Source organism: Acipenser ruthenus, chromosome 10, assembly GCF_902713425.1.
Source record: "Acipenser ruthenus chromosome 10, fAciRut3.2 maternal haplotype, whole genome shotgun sequence".
In the NCBI taxonomy this organism is placed as follows: domain Eukaryota; kingdom Metazoa; phylum Chordata; class Actinopteri; order Acipenseriformes; family Acipenseridae; genus Acipenser; species Acipenser ruthenus.
The window spans coordinates 20,656,563-20,679,853 of record NC_081198.1 but is presented as its reverse complement, the minus strand read 5'-3'; the positions used below and the strand labels follow the sequence as shown (position 1 = coordinate 20,679,853).

General features: G+C 46.3%; 5 non-coding genes and 2 pseudogenes across 5 annotated transcripts; all 7 read left to right on the top strand.

Moving 5' to 3' along the window:
* Positions 1–3,861: 3,861 nt before the first annotated feature.
* Positions 3,862–4,016, top strand: LOC131738636 (U2 spliceosomal RNA; annotated as a pseudogene).
* Positions 4,017–4,592: 576 nt separating this feature from the next.
* On the top strand, positions 4,593–4,783 carry LOC131738268 (U2 spliceosomal RNA). The gene has a single exon (XR_009329832.1). It is a non-coding gene; the product is annotated as a U2 spliceosomal RNA (small nuclear RNA).
* Positions 4,784–5,360: 577 nt separating this feature from the next.
* Positions 5,361–5,551, top strand: LOC131738257 (U2 spliceosomal RNA). Its single transcript, XR_009329821.1, has one exon. It is a non-coding gene; the product is annotated as a U2 spliceosomal RNA (small nuclear RNA).
* Positions 5,552–6,129: 578 nt separating this feature from the next.
* On the top strand, positions 6,130–6,320 carry LOC131738246 (U2 spliceosomal RNA). The gene has a single exon (XR_009329810.1). It is a non-coding gene; the product is annotated as a U2 spliceosomal RNA (small nuclear RNA).
* Positions 6,321–13,392: 7,072 nt separating this feature from the next.
* LOC131738371 (U2 spliceosomal RNA) lies at positions 13,393–13,575 on the top strand. The gene has a single exon (XR_009329932.1). It is a non-coding gene; the product is annotated as a U2 spliceosomal RNA (small nuclear RNA).
* Positions 13,576–19,135: 5,560 nt separating this feature from the next.
* Positions 19,136–19,317, top strand: LOC131738540 (U2 spliceosomal RNA). Its single transcript, XR_009330012.1, has one exon. It is a non-coding gene; the product is annotated as a U2 spliceosomal RNA (small nuclear RNA).
* Positions 19,318–19,893: 576 nt separating this feature from the next.
* On the top strand, positions 19,894–19,985 carry LOC131738567 (U2 spliceosomal RNA; annotated as a pseudogene).
* Positions 19,986–23,291: the final 3,306 nt, after the last annotated feature.

The following is a 23,291-nucleotide window of genomic DNA, read 5'->3' as shown; positions in this document are numbered from 1 at the left end:
TGGTCGGGCTCCAACATAGCCAGAGCCGACGAAGTAGGTATCCTGTTTAAAAACCCATTTATTACCTCCCGCAGCAGCAGGGAGGTAGAACCTGGTAGAATTCTGAGCGTGGATGTGACATACAACAACACTCCCCTCAGACTGGTCAATGTCTACGCACCCACTAACCAAAACGAAAGAGTTCAATTTTTTCAACAGCTGCGTCCACTCCTGCTGGGGAACGTACCCGTCATCCTGTCAGGTGACTTCAATTGTGCTCTGAGGGACGTAGACCGGAGCAGGCCACGCAACGACCGCTCTAGTAGAGTTTTGTCCTCCGTAATATCTGATTTCTCCCTGTGTGATGCAGGTAAGGACCTGGTGCCTCCCTTTACCTGGGTGAGCTCATCTGGGACCTCCTTCTCCCGTATAGATCTCGTCCTGCATACCAGCTCCCTTACGAAGACGGCAGTAGACACCCAGGCCGTCTTCTTCTCTGACCATAGGCTCCTGCAGGTAACATTGCAAGTCCCTCAGACCTCCCAGATGGGGTCAGGGGTCTGGAAATTAAACACCTCCTTACTCGATGACCCCTACATAGCTGCAGCCTATAAGAGCAGGCTTGTTGAGTGGACCACTTTGCGTGACCTATTCAACTCCCCTATAGAGTGGTGGGAGATGGTCAAAATCAGAACTAAGGGTTATTTCAAAGCAGCAGGCAAGAGGAAAGCAAAAGAAAGGAGGGCCAAATATAAACACCTGAATGCTGCCCTCCAGCGTCTGAGCCTGCTTCAGCTTCGGGGGTTCCCTGTAAGCGACGAGATAGCCCAGACCAAGCTAGATCTCTCAGTGCTTTGTAGGGAGGAACAACGAAAGGTCATGCACAATGCAAAAGTGCAAAAAATGGAGGAAGACGAAAAGTGTACTCGCTTCTTCTTCCAGAAAACGAGGGAGAAGCGGCACTTGATGTCCTCCATGCTCGACAGCAGGGGGAGGATAGTAGAGGATAGTGAGGGAGTGAAAAAAGTGGTAGAGAACTTCTATAGGGACCTGTATAACATCAAAGCTACAGATGACACCCTGATAGAGTGGTTCCTGAGCCAGTTGGAGCCTGACGCAGTGCTGGACGACGAGGAGGAGGAGGAGAAGGACCCAGAACTCACGCTGGAGGAGCTCACCCAGGCGGTTAAGACCATGAACACCGGTAAGACGCCAGGTCCAGATGGCATCCCGGGTGAGTATTACCATCTTTTTTGGGACACGCTAAAAGTCCATTTAGCGGAGGTCTACAGAGCGGTCTACAGGGAGAAGCGGTTGGGCCCTTCTATGCGGGAGAGTGTAATTACTCTCCTTCATAAGAAAGGGGAAGTTAAAGATCTACGGAATTGCGCCCAATCAGCCTCCTTTGCGTGGATTACAAGATACTAGCCAAAGCTCTGATGCTCCGGCTACAAGTACACCTCCCTTTGGTCATTGGCCCCGACCAGGCTTGTGGCGTCCCAGGGAGGTCCATCACCGATATTTTAATGTTAACAAGGGACATTCTGGCTTATTCTAGAGAACGGAACCATCCCCTCTGCCTGTTCAACCTTGACCAGGAGAAGGCGTTCGATAGGGTAAGCCATGAATATATGTACAAAGTGATGGACCAGATGAAATTCGCTCCTGGACTTAGGGGGTGGGTTAAAACCATCTATACAAATATTAGTACCCGAGTCTTGGTGAACAGACACCTGACTGGTAAAATATCTATCCAGTCAGGGGTCAGACAGGGTTGCCCACTATCCCCACTGCTATATGTCGTGTGCATTGAACCCCTCCTGCAGGCAATTCGTAGGGATACCAATATAACTGGTTTCCAGCTGCCTGGATCCAACGGGGTCCAGGTCAAAACAACAGCATATATGGACGATGTGTCACTCATTTGCACCAACACATCGTCGGTACCTCGGATTAGTAATATCCTTGAGAAGTACTGCACGGCGACCGGGGCAGTGATTAATAAGTCCAAGAGCGAAGTCTACGTGTCTAAAAATTGGCAGGTAGATAGGGAACTGTCGGACATGTACCCTGTCAAAAAAGACAAAATCAAGATTCTGGGCCTCATTTTCGAGAACAATAGCTCGGGGGCCCAGAGCTGGACGGCGGCCATTAACCAGGTCCGTAAAAAGATTGGCGGATGGAGCACAAGATCCTTAACAATGACGGGTAGAGTATTAATAACCAAGTCTATACTGTTCCCCATCCTCTCTTATGTAGGAAAAATCTTTCCCCCAGACAGGACCACCAAAAAAGTGGTGGACCGCATTATCCACCGCTTTATCTGGGGCAGCAAGATGGAGAGGGTAAAGCGAGCCACCCTGAGTAAAGCCGACAAGAAGGTAGGTAAGGGGGTCCCGGACGTTGTGCAGCTCACCCGAGTGCAGGGGCTCACGCAAACTATCAAGAACATCCAGGCCCTGGACAGGAAGGTATGTTACATGAATCGTTTCTATTTTGCCACCTGTCTCAGGGCCTTGGGCCTCTGCACTATTGATAACACCGTGCCGTACTCCTGGGACCCCCCATTGTATTATAGAACCTTAAGGGACACTATATATAAATTGGGCTTAGATAAAGCAAAATTAGCCTCCTGGGAATACAAGGCTGTAACTAAATATCTTGCCGGTTCCCAGGAAATTGAAAAAGTAGCTACTTTCTCCCTCACCCAAAGCCAAAAAATCTGGGAGAATGTGTCTCACAGCTGCCTCAGTAATGTCCAGAAGGATATAGCATGGAACACCGTCCACAGTGCACTCCCCACTCGAGCGTTCATGTTCAGGAGGGGACTAGCCCAAGTAGAAACATGCCCCTATGCAAAGTGCTGCAAGAGAGAAACACCAGCCCATATCTTCTGGGAGTGTGATGTGGCTGGCAGTGTCTGGCTCTCTGTCTCTGTCTTCCTAAACAGGTTTGCTGACACGGCCAAGATGACCGCTGAGACTGTGCTCTATGGGCCTGCGGGAGGAATCACTACCAGCACAGCTAAGTGCGTTTGGCGTATCATCAATGTTGTCAAGCAGATCCTGTGGGAAGGCCGTAACGTCTGTGTCTATCACAAGCAGGAGCTAGACACTATCACCACGACCAGAAGGGCACAAACTCTTATCAAGGACTTTGTAATTCTGGACATCCGGACCCTCGGGAAGGACAAGGCCTGCGCGGAGTGGAGGATCGCCGGACTTCAGGACGTGAAGATGGAATAAAGGAAAAAACTGGAACCGCTAGCTCCTAGGAGCGAGACTACGGGGCACCGCTAAGCCTTTTATTTATTTTGTCATGCCAGCATTCCGCCCTTTTTAGCTGGCATGACCGTTTTTGAACGGTGCCCTGGTTTTATGTAGTCTTTTTGTTTCAGTTTTATGGACTTTTATTTGATTTACTTTGAATGTTTTATTTGATTTTGTTTTGTTTTGTTTTATGTATCTAAAAGATTTTTAAAGTCAACTATTAAAAGTTACATTTTAAGTGTTTTAAAATTTTAGAATTTTAACTCACTGTTTTATACACTGTCCCTTTTCCCCTGTCCCTGTTTTAGATCTATAGTTTTATGTTCACTTTTGAACTTTTTTAGAGAGCACTCCCCGGCCCTCACAAGCACTGGTTTTTTATAGATGGTTCTTTTTTTCCAGTCACTTTTAAAGCAGCACAGGTTTTTTTCATGTTGATTTTAATCTGTGTCTGTTTTAACCATGTATAAAGCACAATTGTCTTGGTGTTTTTAAATGTATTTTAAATGCTTTTAAAACAAAATGTATATCTGTATGCATGAATGTCATCTTTAAAAGAAATGTAAAATGAATGAAAAAAAAAACGAATGGGTGTAAATGTAAAAAATGTAAAATCTCAATAAAAGAGTATTAATATCTGATACGTCCCCTATCAGGGGACCATATATTAAATTGATTTTTGGAATCGGGAGATGGAACAGGGGCTTGCTCCTTCCACTCCATGCATCGGCCCGGTATTGCAGTACCTCCGGGAACGGTGCACACCTTTCTCTAACGTTGGTCAAAGTCAGATCTGGATCTCTCCTGTGAGCATTTTGTCTACCCCTGCTGGAGGGAGAGTGCCAGTGTTGATGCAAGTTTTCCTGCCGTTTTACTTCTTTTTTTTTCTTTCTCTCTTTCTTTCTTTCTCTCTTTCTTTCTCTTTCTTTCTTGCTTTCTTTCTTTCTTTTATTCACATGTGGTGATGATGTAGACAGCAGCAGTTTGTTTCCTGGGAGCATGCAGCTAACCAGACAAGTGTGGTGGAACATGTCCCTATGCCAGGACCTTCTTAGCAAGCCAGCCAGCCAGCGAGGCACAGTTGTAGTTACCCAAGGCACCTTGCACAGCATAGCAGCTTGGCATGACTATTTGTAAGACGCACTCCGCCAGTTTATGTTTTGTTTTTGGTGTTATGTGTGTGTTTTTGCTTTGTTTTGTTTTCTCCTGCTTAAATTGCACATTTCCCCTCTGGAAGCAGCAGCCCGTTTTTTGGGGATCTGCTTGTGCTTGGAATTTTGCACCCACCTTTGAATCCCCCTGTGCCGTCCGGGCTGGGGGGCCCCGGGCAAGGGCCAAGTCGCCATCGCTTCTCGGCCTTTTGGCTAAGATCAAGTGTAGTATCTGTTCTTATCAGTTTAATATCTGATACGTCCCCTATCAGGGGACCATATATTAAATTGATTTTTGGAATCGGGAGATGGAACAGGGGCTTGCTCCGTCCACTCCACGCATCGGCCCGGTATTGCAGTACCTCCGGGAACGGTGCACACCTTTCTCTAACGTTGGTCAAAGTCAGATCTGGATCTCTCCTGTGAGCATTTTGTCTACCCCTGCTGGAGGGAGAGTGCCAGTGTTGATGCAAGTTTTCCTGCCGTTTTACTTCTTTTTTTTCTTTCTCTCTTTCTTTCTTTCTCTCTCTTTCTTTCTCTTTCTTTCTTGCTTTCTTTCTTTCTTTTATTCACATGTGGTGATGATGTAGACAGCAGCAGTTTGTTTCCTGGGAGCATGCAGCTAACCAGACAAGTGTGGTGGAACATGTCCCTATGCCAGGACCTTCTTAGCAAGCCAGCCAGCCAGCGAGGCACAGTTGTAGTTACCCAAGGCACCTTGCACAGCATAGCAGCTTGGCATGACTATTTGTAAGACGCACTCCACCAGTTTATGTTTTGTTTTTGGTGTTATGTGTGTGTTTTTGCTTTGTTTTGTTTTCTCCTGCTTAAATTGCACATTTCCCCTCTGGAAGCAGCAGCCCGTTTTTTGGGGGTCTGCTTGTGCTTGGAATTTTGCACCCACCTTTGAATCCCCCTGTGCCGTCCGGGCTGGGGGGCCCCGGGCAAGGGCCAAGTCGCCATCGCTTCTCGGCCTTTTGGCTAAGATCAAGTGTAGTATCTGTTCTTATCAGTTTAATATCTGATACGTCCCCTATCAGGGGACCATATATTAAATTGATTTTTGGAATCGGGAGATGGAACAGGGGCTTGCTCCGTCCACTCCACGCATCGGCCCGGTATTGCAGTACCTCCGGGAACGGTGCACACCTTTCTCTAACGTTGGTCAAAGTCAGATCTGGATCTCTCCTGTGAGCATTTTGTCTACCCCTGCTGGAGGGAGAGTGCCAGTGTTGATGCAAGTTTTCCCGCCGTTTTACTTCTTTTTTTTTCTTTCTCTCTTTCTTTCTTTCTCTCTCTTTCTTTCTCTTTCTTTCTTGCTTTCTTTCTTTCTTTTATTCATATGTGGTGATGATGTAGACAGCAGCAGTTTGTTTCCTGGGAGCATGCAGCTAACCAGACAAGTGTGGTGGAACATGTCCCTATGCCAGGACCTTCTTAGCAAGCCAGCCAGCCAGCGAGGCACAGTTGTAGTTACCCAAGGCACCTTGCACAGCATAGCAGCTTGGCATGACTATTTGTAAGACGCACTCCGCCAGTTTATGTTTTGTTTTTGGTGTTATGTGTGTGTTTTTGCTTTGTTTTGTTTTCTCCTGCTTAAATTGCACATTTCCCCTCTGGAAGCAGCAGCCCGTTTTTGGGGGGTCTGCTTGTGCTTGGAATTTAGCACCCACCTTTGAATCCCCCTGTGCCGTCCGGGCTGGGGGGCCCCGGGCAAGGGCCAAGTCGCCATCGCTTCTCGGCCTTTTGGCTAAGATCAAGTGTAGTATCTGTTCTTATCAGTTTAATATCTGATACGTCCCCTATCAGGGGACCATATATTAAATTGATTTTTGGAATCGGGAGATGGAACAGGGGCTTGCTCCGTCCACTCCACGCATCGGCCCGGTATTGCAGTACCTCCGGGAACGGTGCACACCTTTCTCTAACGTTGGTCAAAGTCAGATCTGGATCTCTCCTGTGAGCATTTTGTCTACCCCTGCTGGAAGGAGAGTGCCAGTGTTGAAGCAAGTTTTCCCGCCGTTTTACTTCTTTTATTTTTCTTTCTCTCTTTCTTTCTTTCTCTCTTTCTTTCTTTCTCTCTCTTTCTTTCTCTTTCTTTCTTGCTTTCTTTCTTTCTTTTATTCACATGTGGTGATGATGTAGACATCAGCAGTTTGTTTCCTGGGAGCATGCAGCTAACCAGACAAGTGTGGTGGAACATGTCCCTATGCCAGGTCCTTCTTAGCCAGCCATATACTCCGGCTTCTCTTCAGTTCGAATAAATCTTTCTAAGACTAAGGCTTAGAGGGTAGTGGCATTGCCCGCTCCCTCCGAGGGTCTGTGAGAGGTTTGTTCGGGTGAGGAGGAACAAATTTTTTTTTATTTTTGACTGGCTTTCTTCAGCTCGGCAACTTTTTGGAAGACTAATACTCAGTCTGGTTTTGGCTTGCCCAATCCAGGCCGAGGGTCTTTCAAGATTTTGTTGACTGTTGAGAGCAGTTTTTTCTTTTTCAGGCGGTTCCAGTTTTTTCTTTTTCAGGCGGTTCCGGCTTTTCCAGACGTTCCTGGAGTTAGAGAGAAGGAGGACCTACGTTCCAGACGACCTTTGAGGACCCTTTGATGACCTAGATGACCTCATCCCCAGCCCTTGATTGTAATCGAGATCCAGACCGAGAGAGCAGCAGGCGCCCAGCAGAGGGCGCCATCTGGGAGGAGCAGAGGGCGGCCCCGGACCCCGAGGAGGCGTCACAGCCACGATTCTTCCTACGTGGTCTCGGTGCCAAGCAGCGCCCCCTACTCCGCCAGGGAAGGACACCGTTCACCTGGGGAGGGGGTCCCTCTTGCGAGGCGACCATCTCCTCAGGGACTAAAGTAATAGTTCCTTCAACTGCCCAGATTTGCTGCTTACGTTGTTTCTTTTCCGTAGAGAGAGACAACCCGGACGTCCAGAGGCTTCTCCCACCCCAATCGGAGGAGCCAGCTGAAGGATGGCGTTCCGGCCAACCCAGGAGACTAGGAGGCACAATGCGGTGCGCTTCACAAGGACCCAGCAAGAGGAAACGGAACCAGGACTGACGAGACTGGAGTTCAGCCGGACCATTCTTCAGAGGGGTATGGGTTTTTCCCCTTCTGACTTGAATTGTTTGGTGAAATTGCCAGGGCTTAAGGAAGTGTTTGAGGTCAGTTTTAGGAACCCCCAAAAGTTACAAGAAATGTGGTCCTTTTGGGGGGAGAATAAATATCTCGCTCCATACAAAGAATTTTGTGTGGATGCACTGACAGACAGAGAAATGAAAGTTGTTACTGTCCAATTTTTCAATGAGGCTGTTAGCGACTATGATATTACAACATGGCTTAACAGCTATGGGAGGGTGTCATCAGAAGGGAGGAAAATTACTGACGAAGATGGGGTTTGGACAGGAGCCAGAAAGTGGCTGGTACGCCTCAATGTCGATACATCGGGCATTGGAGGCGTCCGCCACATTCCAAACTCCATAGTGTTAGGGCCCAACAGAGGGCTGGTATTCTATAATGGGATGCCAAAACTCTGCAGGAAATGTGGGGAATTAGGACACCTGGCGGCCGCATGTACTGTAGTCAAGTGCAGGAACTGCGGCGCCCCCCACGAGACCAGCCACTGCAGAGAAGAGAGGCAGTGCAATTTGTGTGGAAAGAAGGGGCACCTGTTTAAGGACTGCCCCTCTTCCTATGCCAACATGGCCAGAGCCAGCAAGGCAAACACGAACAAGCCTAGGCCTGAGCAGGAAGAGGGAGCAAGTAACAAAGATCAGTCCACATCAAAACCCAGACTCCAGCACCACCATCATCACCAGCACCCCCCTCACTCCCCCGCCCCCGAGACATGTCCCGTTTTACGAGGACCCCTTCCCCCAGCCCAGAGAGAGAGTACAACAGCTACTCCACTAGCTCCTCCAGTAGCTCCTCTGATACAGAACACGAGGCAGGGAGGGAGCCCGGACCCAGCAGCGGCCCCCCCCTGAGTAGGGCCCTCTCAGCGCCAGCACTCCCCCTCGGCTCTCGTTATGACGCCATAAGGATTGAGTCCGTGGGGGAGGAAAGCGAAAGCGACAGTGAAAGTGAGAGTGAGAAGGAGGGGAAGGGAGTGAAGAACCAGCAGAGGGTGGGGAAAAGAAAGGGTAGAGACGAGGGGGGGAAAAGAAAGAAGATCAAGATCAAAGACAGCAAGTTGCAGGTGGCCCCCATAGATCCAAAACCAGATAATGTCCACACAAAGTCCCCAGTCTTGCCCTCGCAGGCAGAGACGGAGGCGAGTGGGACGGCTACACTGCCGCCTAGTGGGCAGGTAGCAGCCAGCCAGGGCATCCCCAGCCAGCCTTCCCAGTCGTTGGCACAAACCCTAGCACACCTCGCAGAAGAGGTGTTCACTAATGCACCGAGGGAGAGGTCGGGGTCAACACCTTCCCTGACCAGCAGTACCTCGGTAGCAATGACCCTCTTCAAGCGAAGGGCCTCCCTTCAAAGCATCCTTGACCCCCTCCCTTGTATGGGCAAAACCAGGGGCCCCCTAGAGGTCCTCCTAGATACAGCACTGGAGGACATGGGAATACCCCTGGACGCGGTAAGCCAGAAGTCTGCTAACAGCTCCAATTCAGCAGACGGTAACAGCCAAAGAATGCTGTCTGTCATAACCCCCCCAGGACAAAGCTGACCCACACGTTCCGAGGGGCCCTGAGCAAGTTCCACCAGACTTACCTTGTGGGGAGTTGAATAGCCCAAACAACTCCACGTACTGTGCATATAAAGACGGTGCCTTCTTGGACGAGGCAGCAGTGAGTACCTTCTCAGGGGTGATGGGAGTTGCAAATAAGCCCAAGCCCCCTCGAAGCAAGCGTAGAGCTAAGAGTAGGAAGAGTGTCCCGACCTCCCAATCATAGTCGCTATGGGGTGGACGCAGCGACTCCTTTTCTTGTTAGCTACCCTGATGGCCCTGATATGTGTGTCTGTTAATGTCAGGAGCATCAGGGAGACACAAAAAAGATTTGATGTACTAAATTATCTAGCTAACTTGAAAGCAGATCTCATCTTTCTGCAGGAGTGTGGTATTTCGTCGAGCCCTGATTATAGGGACCTGAAGGAGAGTTGGACCCTGGGGGACTCCTTCTGGTCGGGCTCCAACATAGCCAGAGCCGACGGAGTAGGTATCCTGTTTAAAAACCCATTTATTACCTCCCGCAGCAGCAGGGAGGTAGAACCTGGTAGAATTCTGAGCGTGGATGTGACATACAACAACACTCCCCTCAGACTGGTCAATGTCTACGCACCCACTAACCAAAACGAAAGAGTTCAATTTTTTCCACAGCTGCGTCCACTCCTGCTGGGGAACGTACCCGTCATCGTGTCAGGTGACTTCAATTGTGCTCTGAGGGACGTAGACCGGAGCAGGCCACGCAACGACCGCTCTAGTAGAGTTGTGTCCTCCGTAATATCTGATTTCTCCCTGTGTGATGCAGGTAAGGACCTGGTGCCTCCCTTTACCTGGGTGAGCTCATCTGGGACCTCCTTCTCCCGTATAGATCTCGTCCTGCATACCAGCTCCCTTACGAAGACGGCAGTAGACACCCAGGCCATCTTCTTCTCTGACCATAGGCTCCTGCAGGTAACATTGCAGGTCCCTCAGACCTCCCAGATGGGGTCAGGGGTCTGGAAATTAAACACCTCCTTACTCGATGACCCCTCCATAGCTGCAGCCTATAAGAGCAGGCTTGTTGAGTGGACCACTTTGCGTGACCTATTCAACTCCCCTATAGAGTGGTGGGAGATGGTCAAAATGAGAACTAAGGGTTATTTCATAGCAGCAGGCAAGAGGAAAGCAAAAGAAAGGAGGGCCAAATATAAATACCTGAATGCTGCCCTCCAGCGTCTGAGCCTGCTTCAGCTTCGGGGGTTCCCTGTAAGCGACGAGATAGCCCAGACCAAGCTAGATCTTTCAGTGCTTTGTAGGGAGGAACAACGAAAGGTCATGCACAATGCAAAGGTGCAAAAAATGGAGGAAGACGAAAAGTGTACTCGCTTCTTCTTCCAGAAAACGAGGGAGAAGCGGCACTTGATGTCCTCCATGCTCGACAGCAGGGGGAGGATAGTAGAGGATAGTGAGGGAGTGAAAAAAGTGGTAGAGAACTTCTATAGGGACTTGTATAACATCAAAGCTACAGATGACACCCTGATAGAGTGGTTCCTGAGCCAGTTGGAGCCTGACTCAGTGCGGGACGAGGAGGAGGAGGAGAAGGACCCAGAACTCACACTGGAGGAGCTCACCCAGGCTGTTAAGACCATGAACACCGGTAAGACGCCAGGTCCAGATGGCATCCCGGGTGAGTATTACCATCTTTTTTGGGACACGCTAAAAGTCCATTTAGCGGAGGTCTACAGAGCGGTCTACAGGGAGAAGCGGTTGGGCCCTTCTATGCGGGAGAGTGTAATTACTCTCCTTCATAAGAAAGGGGAAGTTAAAGATCTACGGAATTGGCGCCCAATCAGCCTCCTTTGCGTGGATTACAAGATACTAGCCAAAGCTCTGATGCTCCGGCTACAAGTACACCTCCCTTTGGTCATTGGCCCCGACCAGGCTTGTGGCGTCCCAGGGAGGTCCATCACGGATATTTTAATGTTAACAAGGGACATTCTGGCTTATTCTAGAGAACGGAACCATCCCCTCTGCCTGTTCAACCTTGACCAGGAGAAGGCGTTCGATAGGGTAAGCCATGAATATATGTACAAAGTGATGGACCAGATGAAATTCGCTCCTGGACTTAGGGGGTGGGTTAAAACCATCTATACAAATATTAGTACCCGAGTCTTGGTGAACAGGCACCTGACTGGTAAAATCTCTATCCAGTCAGGGGTCAGACAGGGTTGCCCACTATCCCCACTGCTATATGTCGTGTGCATTGAACCCCTCCTGCAGGCAATTCGTAGGGATACCAATATAACTGGTTTCCAGCTGCCTGGATCCAACGGGGTCCAGGTCAAAACAACAGCATATATGGACTATGTGTCACTCATTTGCACCAACACATCGTCGGTACCTCGGATTAGTAATATCCTTGAGAAGTACTGCACGGCGACCGGGGCAGTGATTAATAAGTCCAAGAGCGAAGTCTACGTGTCTAAAAATTGGCAGGTAGATAGGGAACTGTCGGACATGTACCCTGTCAAAAAGGACAAAATCAAGATTCTGGGCCTCATTTTCGAGAACAATAGCTCTGGGGCCCAGAGCTGGACGGCGGCCATTAACCAGGTCCGTAAAAAGATTGGCGGATGGAGCACAAGATCCTTAACAATGACGGGTAGAGTATTAATAACCAAGTCTATACTGTTCCCCATCCTCTCTTATGTAGGAAAAATCTTTCCCCCAGACAGGACCACCAAAAAAGTGGTGGACTGCATTATCCACCGCTTTTTCTGGGGCAGCAAGATGGAGAGGGTAAAGCGAGCCACCCTGAGTAAAGCCGACAAGAAGGGAGGTAAGGGGGTCCCGGACGTTGTGCAGCTCACCCGAGTGCAGGGGCTCACGCAAACTATCAAGAACATCCAGGCCCTGGACAGGAAGGTATGTTACATGAATCGTTTCTATTTTGCCACCTGTCTCAGGGCCTTGGGCCTCTGCACTATTGATAACACCGTGCCGTACTCCTGGGACCCCCCATTGTATTATAGAACCTTAAGGGACACAATATATAAATTGGGCTTAGATAAAGCAAAACTGGCCTCCTGGGAATACAAGGCTGTAACTAAATATCTTGCCGGTTCCCAGGAAATTGAAAAAGTAGCTACTTTCTCCCTCACCCAAAGCCAAAAAATCTGGGAGAATGTGACTCACAGCTGCCTCAGTAATGTCCAGAAGGATATAGCATGGAACACCGTCCACAGTGCACTCCCCACTCGAGCGTTCATGTTCAGGAGGGGACTAGCCCAAGTAGAAACATGCCCCTATGCAAAGTGCCGCAAGAGAGAAACACCAGCCCATATCTTCTGGGAGTGTGATGTGGCTGGCAGTGTCTGGGTCTCTGTCTCTGTCTTCCTAAACAGGTTTGCTGACACGGCCAAGATGTCCGCTGAGACTGTGCTCTATGGGCCTGCGGGAGGAATCACTACCAGCACAGCTAAGTGCATTTGGCGTGTCATCAATGTTGTCAAGCAGATCCTGTGGGAAGGCCGTAACGTCTGTGTCTATCACAAGCAGGAGCTAGACACTATCACCACGACCAGAAGGGCACAAACTCTTATCAAGGACTTTGTAATTCTGGACATCCGGACCCTCGGGAAGGACAAGGCCTGCGCGGAGTGGAGGATCGCCGGACTTCAGGACGTGAAGATGGAATGAGGGGAAAAACTGGAACCGCTAGCTCCTAGGAGCGGGACTACGGGGCACCGTTAAGCCTTTATTTATTTTGTCATGCCAGCATTCCGCCCTTTTTAGCTGGCATGACCGTTTTTTGAACGGTGCCCTGGTTTTATGTAGTCTCTTTGTTTCAGTTTTATGGATTTTAATTTGATTTATTTTGAATGTTTTATTTGATTTTGTTTTGTTTTGTTTTATGTATCTAAAAGATTTTTAACGTCAACTATTAAAAGTTACATTTTAAGTGTTTTAAAATTTTAGAATTTTAACGCACTGTTTTACACACTGTCCCTTTTCCCCTGTCCCTGTTTTAGTAATATAGTTTTATGTTCACTTTTGAACCTTTTTAGAGAGCACTCCCCGGCCCTCACAAGCACTGTTTTTTTATAGATGGTTCTTTTTTTCCAGTTACTTTTAAAGCAGCACAGGTTTTTTTCATGTTGATTTTAATCTGTGTCTGTTTTAACCATGTACAAAGCACAATTGTCTTGGTGTTTTTAAATGTGTTTTAAATGCTTTTAAAACAAAATGTATGTCTGTATGCATGAATGTCATCTTTAAAAGAAATGTAAAATGAATGAAAAAAACGAATGGGTGTAAATGTAAAAAAATGTAAAATCTCAATAAAAGAGTATTTTGGCTAAGATCAAGTGTAGTATCTGTTCTTATCAGTTTAATATCTGATACGTCCCCTATCAGGGGACCATATATTAAATTGATTTTTGGAATCGGGAGATGGAACAGGGGCTTGCTCCGTCCACTCCACGCATCGGCCCGGTATTGCAGTACCTCCGGGAACGGTGCGCACCTTTCTCTAACGTTGGTCAAAGTCAGATCTGGATCTCTCCTGTGAGCATTTTGTCTACCCCTGCTGGAGGGAGAGTGCCAGTGTTGATGCAAGTTTTCCCGCCGTTTTACTTCTTTTTTTTTCTTTCTCTCTTTCTTTCTTTCTCTCTTTCTTTCTTTCTCTCTTTCTTTCTCTTTCTTTCTTGCTTTCTTTCTTTTATTCACATGTGGTGATGATGTAGACAGCAGCAGTTTGTTTCCTGGGAGCATGCAGCTAACCAGACAAGTGTGGTGGAACATGTCCCTATGCCAGGACCTTCTTAGCAAGCCAGCCAGCCAGCGAGGCACAGTTGTAGTTACCCAAGGCACCTTGCACAGCATAGCAGCTTGGCATGACTGTTTGTAAGACGCACTCCGCCAGTTTATGTTTTGTTTTTGGTGTTATGTGTGTGTTTTTGCTTTGTTTTCTCCTGCTTAAATTGCACATTTCCCCTCTGGAAGCAGCAGCCCGTTTTTTGGGGGTCTGCTTGTGCTTGGAATTTTGCACCCACCTTTGAATCCCCCTGTGCCGTCCGGGCTGGGGGGCCCCGGGCAAGGGCCAAGTCGCCATTGCTTCTCGGCCTCTTGGCTCAGATCGTTTTCATGTGGCATGACCGCAGAGAGTGATACGAGAGAGTGATACGAGGAGGAGAGGATGGACAAGACATCTGCTATTCGGTCGGCTTCGAGGGCTGGACTACGGAACACAGTTCGTTTGAGATGGAGAGGAGATATGGGAGTGGATTTCCCAGGAAGAATTGAATTTGTGGAGAAGATTTTGATGGCGAGCCTTGGATTCGAAGCTATGGATTTCTTTTGTATCCAGATGAATTCAGCGGCAAGGTTCGTAGATGTTACTTTTCACTCTGAAGATCTTTTTATGACATTTTGGGATAGATACAAAGTGTACTCAATGAAAGCTCCTGTGAAGGATTATGCTGCTGAATCATTATGGAATCGCAATTTCAGAGTTATAACAGTCCACATGTTTAATCCTTATGCATCTGACTGGGATATTTAATCTTTTCTGGGGAAATACTGTGATGTACTAGTGAGTGCAGTTTATCAGAGAGATTTATTGGGAATCTGGAATGGCAAGAGACAATTCAAAGTGCTATTAAGGCAAGACGCCAAGGGTTTCGATGGGTATAGGCACCCTCCGGCAAACTTTTCTATTGGGCCCAACAGAGGCTACTTGTTTTATTCTGGCCAACCGCTATACTGCCGAAAATGCATGTCCTTTGGTCACACAGAAATGCATTGTAATCAAATTCATTGTAGGAACTGCGAGGAGTTGGGACATGAAACAAAGGACTGTCCGTTTGTTAAAAAATGTAATATTTGTGGATCTGATGAGCATCTCTTTAGACAATGCCCACAGAAGAAAAGGTCCTTTGCAGAGGTGATTAGAGAGGACCAAGAAAAGGAACCAGAAAATGAGCAGCAAGATGGGGGAGAGCTAAGGGGTGGTCCCGCTGATGTAAGCGAAGCACAGGAGGAAAATGTGGCTGTGGATAAGGTGATTTCAAGTGGCAGTGGGGTTCAGTCAGAGTTAAGCAGAGTGCCTGGCCAAGAGGAAGCTCGGCAAACTGTTCAAGAGGCTGAGCGGGAGGAGATTGAGGCGAGTAGGGAAATGCTAGAGGAAAAGATGGAGCTGAACCAAGAAACAAGCAAGGAAGGAGGGCTGGATGGATGTGGACAAGAAAAGTGGGAAAAGGAAAAAAGATTCTGGGAATGAGAGGAAGGCAGCTGAACAAAAGCTAGCAAAAGGGAAGAAAGCAAAGGAAGGGGAGGGGATAGAGCATGGAAACAGGTTTGATGGCTTACATAATCTGCCAGATTCAGATACAGAACTGAGGAGTAAATCAACAGAGAGTGGGACTGAGTTAGGTTCTGAACTGAGAAGCTTTTTGTTGTCACCAGCGAGCCCATGTCGGTCGGATTTAGGATTACAAAGCAGTGATTTTAATGTTGAGGAATTTCTGGACAATGCTCAACTCCAACAATTTAATGAGACTACATTGGCTGTACCTATTTTACCTGCAATACAAGAGGAAGGAGTAGGACCTACAAGCCAAGCTTAAATAAAGGGTTTATTTTTAATAATATAAATTATAAATGGCTTCAATTAATTTAATTTCAGTTAATGTTAGGGGCTTGAGGAATAATCAGAAAAGAGCATCTGTGTTAAATTCTTTCAAGTATATTAAGTTTTCAGTTTGTTTTTTGCAAGAAGTACATTTAAAAGATGAAGGGGACATAAAGGGGTTTTCAAGGGAATGGGATCAGGGGGAATCGAGATGGAGTGTGGGGGGTGTGCACTCATCAGGGGTGGGGATTTTGTTTAAGGATAGAGGGTTAGAAGTGAAGGATTCTTTTTCTATGGTGCCAGGGAGGGTACTAGTAGCAGATGTGGATGGGAGGGGACAAAAGTTAAGATTAATTAATGTATATGCTCCTCCAACAAGGAAAGAGCGAAAAGAATTATTTTGGGGTTTGGGGGATGTATTAATGACAAATAGGCATGTAATAGTGGGGGGAGACTTTAATGTCTGTTTAGATGCAGTTCAATCAGAAGATTTTAGTTGCAAGGATTTACGGTTGATTTTGTCTAATTTTAATTTAATAGATTCTTTTAAAAAGTTAAATAAAGGAAAGCCAGGATTTACCTGGAGAAATTCTAGGGGTGCAAAGAGTAGAATTGATTATTTCTTTGTGACCAATGATTTGACTTTAGAACATTTTTCTGTTTTGCCTGTTTGGTTTTCAGATCATGATATGATTTCTTTAGGGGTAATATTAGACGGGCCAGTATTTGGTGTCGGGTATTGCAAATTGAATTGCAAAATTTTAGAAGAGAAAAAGTTTAGGGAACAATTTATTTTATATTTTAATGAGTGGGTGGAATTGAAACCTTATTACAAATCCTGGATTGATTGGTGGGAGGATGTGAAGCGAAAAGTTAAGGTGTTTGCGCAGGGATATTGTAAATCAAAAGCATTTGAGGAAAGGAAAGATATATTGGGTTTACAAAAGAGGTTGGAGGAGATGCGGGTGAAGGATAATAATGGTGGGAATATGGATTGGGAGCAGTATAGTTTGTGTAAGGAGAGGTTAAAGGCGATTTATAGTAACAGAGCTGCTAAATTCATGTTTAGAAGCCAACTAGTCTTTTATGAGACTAATGAAAAATGTTGTCATCAGTTTTTCAAGCCTATGAGGGAGAAACAAAAGAAAAGAATGATTGAGGGATTAAGAGATAAAGATGGAAGGGAGGTATCGGATAATGAGTCTATGGTAGATAGTGCAAGTTATTTTTATGAGGAGTTGTTTTCAGAAAGGAAAATAGATGATAAAGCAGGAGATACATTTTTAAATAATTTGGGATCTAGAGTGCCAGAAGAGAGTAAAATTGAATTGGAGAAGGTTATTGAGTTGAGCGAGTTAACAGCAGCTGTAAATGAGATGAAAAACAATAAAGTGCCGGGGTCAGATGGACTGCCAAGGGAGTTTTATTGGGCTTTCTGGGACATTATTGGTCCAGTGTTTAAAGAGGTAATAAAGGAAGTGTTTGACAGAGGAGAATTGTTAAAATCAATGAAGGAAGGGATTATTTCTTTATTATATAAAAAGGGGGACATTAAGGATTTGAAAAACTGGAGGCCTGTGACCTTATTAAATGTGGATTATAAAATTTTAGCAAAGACAGTAACTAATAGGTTAAGGGGGGTGATGGGTTTCATTGTACATAAAGACCAGACATGTGGGGTAGTGGGAAGATCAGCGCAATGGAATTTGCAATTGACTAGAGATGTAATTTGGTGGGTACAGGACAGGAATATTCCATTAATTTTAGTGAGCCTTGATCAAGAAAAGGCATTTGATAGGGTCAACCACCAGTTTTTATTTAGAATTTTGGAGAGGTTAGGTTTTGGGTGTCATTTAATCAAATGGTTAGGAATAATGTATAAAGATGTAGTGAGTAGAGTCAATGTGAATGGGCACTTGGGGAAGCTAATTAAACAAAGGTCGGGGGTGAGACAGGGGTGTCCGCTATCCCCCTTACTTTATGTATTGTTCATGGAACCTTACGCTGCAGCACTGAGGGCAGATAAGGGGGTGAAGGGGTTAATTATTCCAGGGAGTGGGGGTGTGGAATTAAAAATTGCACAGTATGCAGATGACACAAGTTTATATTTAGAGTCTGATAATGATATAAGGAGAGCATTTCAGTTAATGGACTTGTTTTCTTTAGCATCGGGTTCAAAGTTAAACTTGAGTAAAACAAATGTCATGTTCTTGGGAGCTTGGGAAAACAGGAAGGAAACACCTTTGGGGTTGAACATAGTTTCAGATGGGATTAAAATATTAGGGGTTAATTTCTATCAAAGGGGTAGTGATTTAAAGAATTGGGCAGACAAAATTGTTAAAATGAATAAAAAGTTAAATATGTGGAAAGCAAGGAAACTGACCTATATGGGGAAGGTGTTGGTTCTAAAAACAGACGTGTTACCTTCTCTGTTGTACCTGGCGTATGTATATCCGTTGCCTCCAAGATATAGGAGAAGTGTTATTCGTATGATTTTTGAGTTTATGTGGGGAGGGAAATATGAGTACATCAAGAGAGGGGAGATGTATAAGGCTGTGGAGAAAGGAGGGAGGGATGTTCCTCACATTCCTGTGAAATTAGATTGTTTATTTGTGGCAAATTTATGTAAAGCTTTGCAGGGTGAATTTAAACATAATTTTCAGTTTTTTGTTAGATTATGGTTTTCATTTACAATGAGACATTTTGTTAAAATAAATAACATGGGACCAAGAGCGGAGCAATTACCAGGACATTATCAACATGCGGTGAAGTGGCTGAAGCAGAATCCAGTCTGTAAAGAGGTAGAGATCTGCACAGAGCATAAAGAACTGTATAAAGAATCGGTGAAAGTATTTTATAATAATGAATACAGTTCAGTGGCCCCTGAGACTTGGGGAAATATTCAGCCAAAGGGGCTAGATAATAACCTAAAAGATTTAAATTGGATGATGCTTCATAAAAGGATGGCTGTAAGGGAGGTGTTATTCAGACATAAACTGACCAGAAATGCTTTTTGTCCTAGGGGAACATGTTTTGTGGAAGAAACACAGGAACATGTGTTTTGGGAATGTCCATTTGCAGCAACAGTATGGAATAAAACTAGAGTGATCATAGACAAGGTGGTACCAGGAACAAAGCTGTCATACGATGTAATATTGAAAGGGTTTGTAAAGAGTGCCACAAAAACAAAACAACAATGGCTGTTATGGTTAATTCTCAGTTTAATTAAGTTTGAATTATGGGAATGTAGAAATAAACTGATTAAAAATAACATAGAGATAAAAGGGGAGGTAATAATTGAAAGAGTGTGTAGTGACATAAGGGGTAGAGTTAAAAGGGATGTGTTGAAATGGGGGTATAATTCAGCAATAGAAAGGTGGAAGGGTTTGTTTATATTGTAATTATTGATGTATGTGACTATATATTTGGAAAATTGTTTGTATAATAAATTTGTGGAATTTTTCTAATAAAAAAAAAAAAAAAAAAAATCTGTTCTTATCAGTTTAATATCTGATACGTCCCCTATCAGGGGACCATATATTAAATTGATTTTTGGAATCGGGAGATGGAACAGGGGCTTGCTCCGTCCACTCCACGCATCGGCCGTCTTGCAGTACCTCCGGGAACGGTGCACACCTTTCTCTAACGTTGGTCAAAGTCAGATCTGGATCTCTCCTGTGAGCATTTTGTCTACCCCTGCTGGAGGGAGAGTGCCAGTGTTGATGCAAGTTTTCCCGCCGTTTTACTTCTTTTTTTTTCTTTCTCTCTTTCTTTCTTTCTCTCTTTCTTTCTCTTTCTTTCTTGCTTTCTTTCTTTCTTTTATTCACATGTGGTGATGATGTAGAAAGCAGCAGTTTGTTTCCTGGGAGCATGCAGCTAACCAGACAAGTGTGGTGGAACATGTCCCTATGCCAGGACCTTCTTAGCAAGCCAGCCAGCCAGCGAGGCACAGTTGTAGTTACCCAAGGCACCTTGCACAGCATAGCAGCTTGGCATGACTATTTGTAAGATGCACTCCGCCAGTTTATGTTTTGTTTTTGGTGTTATGTGTGTGTTTTTGCTTTGTTTTGTTTTCTCCTGCTTAAATTGCACATTTCCCCTCTGGAAGCAGCAGCCCGTTTTTTGGGGATCTGCTTGTGCTTGGAATTTTGCACCCACCTTTGAATCCCCCTGTGCCGTCCGGGCTGGGGGGCCCGGGGCAAGGGCCAAGTCGCCATCGCTTCTCGGCCTTTTGGCTAAGATCAAGTGTAGTATCTGTTCTTATCAGTTTAATATCTGATACCCGTCATCGTGTCAGGTGACTTCAATTGTGCTCTGAGGGACGTAGACCGGAGCAGGCCACGCAACGACCGCTCTAGTAGAGTTTTGTCCTCCGTAATATTTGATTTCTCCCTGTGTGATGCAGGTAAGGACCTGGTGCCTCCCTTTACCTGGGTGAGCTCATCTGGGACCTCCTTCTCCCGTATAGATCTCGTCCTGCATACCAGCTCCCTTACGAAGACGGCAGTAGACACCCAGGCCGTCTTCTTCTCTGACCATAGGCTCCTGCAGGTAACATTGCAGATCCCTCAGACCTCCCAGATGGGGTCAGGGGTCTGGAAATTAAACACCTCCTTACTCGATGACCCCTCCATAGCTGCAGCCTATAAGAGCAGGCTTGTTGAGTGGACCACTTTGCGTGACCTATTCAACTCCCCTATAGAGTGGTGGGAGATGGTCAAAATCAGAACTAAGGGTTATTTCATAGCAGCAGGCAAGAGGAAAGCAAAAGAAAGGAGGGCCAAATATAAACACCTGAATGCTGCCCTCCAGCGTCTGAGCCTGCTTCAGCTTCGGGGGTTCCCTGTAAGCGACGAGATAGCCCAGACCAAGCTAGATCTTTCAGTGCTTTGTAGGGAGGAACAACGAAAGGTCATGCACAATGCAAAAGTGCAAAAAATGGAGGAAGACGAAAAGTGTACTCGCTTCTTCTTCCAGAAAACGAGGGAGAAGCGGCACTTGATGTCCTCCATGCTCAACAGCAGGGGGAGGATAGTAGAGGATAGTGAGGGAGTGAAAAAAGTGGTAGAGAACTTCTATAGGGACCTGTATAACATCAAAGCTACAGATGACACCCTGATAGAGTGGTTCCTGAGCCAGTTGGAGCCTGACTCAGTGCGGGACGAGGAGGAGGAGGAGAAGGACCCAGAACTCACGCTGGAGGAGCTCACCCAGGCGGTTAAGACCATGAACACCGGTAAGACGCCAGGTCCAGATGGCATCCCGGGTGAGTATTACCATCTTTTTTGGGACACGCTAAAAGTCCACTTAGCGGAGGTCTACAGAGCGGTCTACAGGGAGAAGCGGTTGGGCCCTTCTATGCGGGAGAGTGTAATTACTCTCCTTCATAAGAAAGGGGAAGTTAAAGATCTACGGAATTGGCGCCCAATCAGCCTCCTTTGCGTGGATTACAAGATACTAGCCAAAGCTCTGATGCTCCGGCTACAAGTACACCTCCCTTTGGTCATTGGCCCCGACCAGGCTTGTGGCGTCCCAGGGAGGTCCATCACGGATATTTTAATGTTAACAAGGGACATTCTGGCTTATTCTAGAGAACGGAACCATCCCCTCTGCCTGTTCAACCTTGACCAGGAGAAGGCGTTCGATAGGGTAAGCCATGAATATATGTACAAAGTGATGGACCAGATGAAATTCGCTCCTGGACTTAGGGGGTGGGTTAAAACCATATATACAAACATTAGTACCCGAGTCTTGGTGAACAGGCACCTGACTGGTAAAATATCTATCCAGTCAGGGGTCAGACAGGGTTGCCCACTATCCCCACTGCTATATGTCGTGTGCATTGAACCCCTCCTGCAGGCAATTCATAGGGATACCAATATAACTGGTTTCCAGCTGCCTGGATCCAACGGGGTCCAGGTCAAAACAACAGCATATATGGACGATGTGTCACTCATTTGCACCAACACATCGTCGGTACCTCGGATTAGTAATATCCTTGAGAAGTACTGCACGGCGACCGGGGCAGTGATTAATAAGTCCAAGAGCGAAGTCTACGTGTCTAAAAATTGGCAGGTAGATAGGGAACTGTCGGACATGTACCCTGTCAAAAAGGACAAAATCAAGATTCTGGGCCTCATTTTCGAGAACAATAGCTCTGGGGCCCAGAGCTGGATGGCGGCCATTAACCAGGTCCGTAAAAAGATTGGCGGATGGAGCACAAGATCCTTAACAATGACGGGTAGAGTATTAATAACTAAGTCTATACTGTTCCCCATCCTCTCTTATGTAGGAAAAATCTTTCCCCCAGACAGGACCACCAAAAAAGTGGTGGACCGCATTATCCACCGCTTTATCTGGGGCAGCAAGATGGAGAGGGTAAAGCGAGCCACCCTGAGTAAAGCCGACAAGAAGGGAGGTAAGGGGGTCCCGGACGTTGTGCAGCTCACCCGAGTGCAGGGGCTCACGCAAACTATCAAGAACATCCAGGCCCTGGACAGGAAGGTATGTTACATGAATCGTTTCTATTTTGCCACCTGTCTCAGGGCCTTGGGCCTCTGCACTATTGATAACACTGTGCCGTACTCCTGGGACCCCCCATTGTATTATAGAACCTTAAGGGACACTATATATAAATTGGGCTTAGATAAAGCAAAATTGGCCTCCTGGGAATACAAGGCTGTAACTAAATATCTTGCCGGTTCCCAGGAAATTGAAAAAGTAGCTACTTTCTCCCTCACCCAAAGCCAAAAAATCTGGGAGAATGTGTCTCACAGCTGCCTCAGTAATGTCCAGAAGGATATAGCATGGAACACCGTCCACAGTGCACTCCCCACTCGAGCGTTCATGTTCAGGAGGGGACTAGCCCAAGTAGAAACATGCCCCTATGCAAAGTGCCGCAAGAGAGAAACACCAGCCCATATCTTCTGGGAGTGTGATGTGGCTGGCAGTGTCTGGCTCTCTGTCTCTGTCTTCCTAAACAGGTTTGCTGACACGGCCAAGATGACCGCTGAGACTGTGCTCTATGGGCCTGCGGGAGGAATCACTACCAGCACAGCTAAGTGCGTTTGGCGTGTCATCAATGTTGTCAAGCAGATCCTGTGGGAAGGCCGTAACGTCTGTGTCTATCACAAGCAGGAGCTAGACACTATCACCACGACCAGAAGGGCACAAACTCTTATCAAGGACTTTGTAATTCTGGACATCTGGACCCTCGGGAAGGACAAGGCCTGCGTGGAGTGGAGGATCGCCGGACTTCAGGACGTGAAGATGGAATAAAGGAAAAAACTGGAACCGCTAGCTCCTAGGAGCGGGACTACGGGGCACCGCTAAGCCTTTTATTTATGTTGTCATGCCAGCATTCCGCCCTTTTTAGCTGGCATGACCGTTTTTGAACGGTGCCCTGGTTTTATGAAGTCTTTTTGTTTCAGTTTTATGGACTTTTATTTGATTTACTTTGAATGTTTTATTTGATTTTTTTTTTGTTTTGTTTTATGTATCTAAAAGATTTTTAATGTTAACTATTAAAAGTTACATTTTAAGTGTTTTAAAATTTTAGAATTTTAACCCACTGTTTTACACACTGTCCCTTTTCCCCTGTCCCTGTTTTAGTA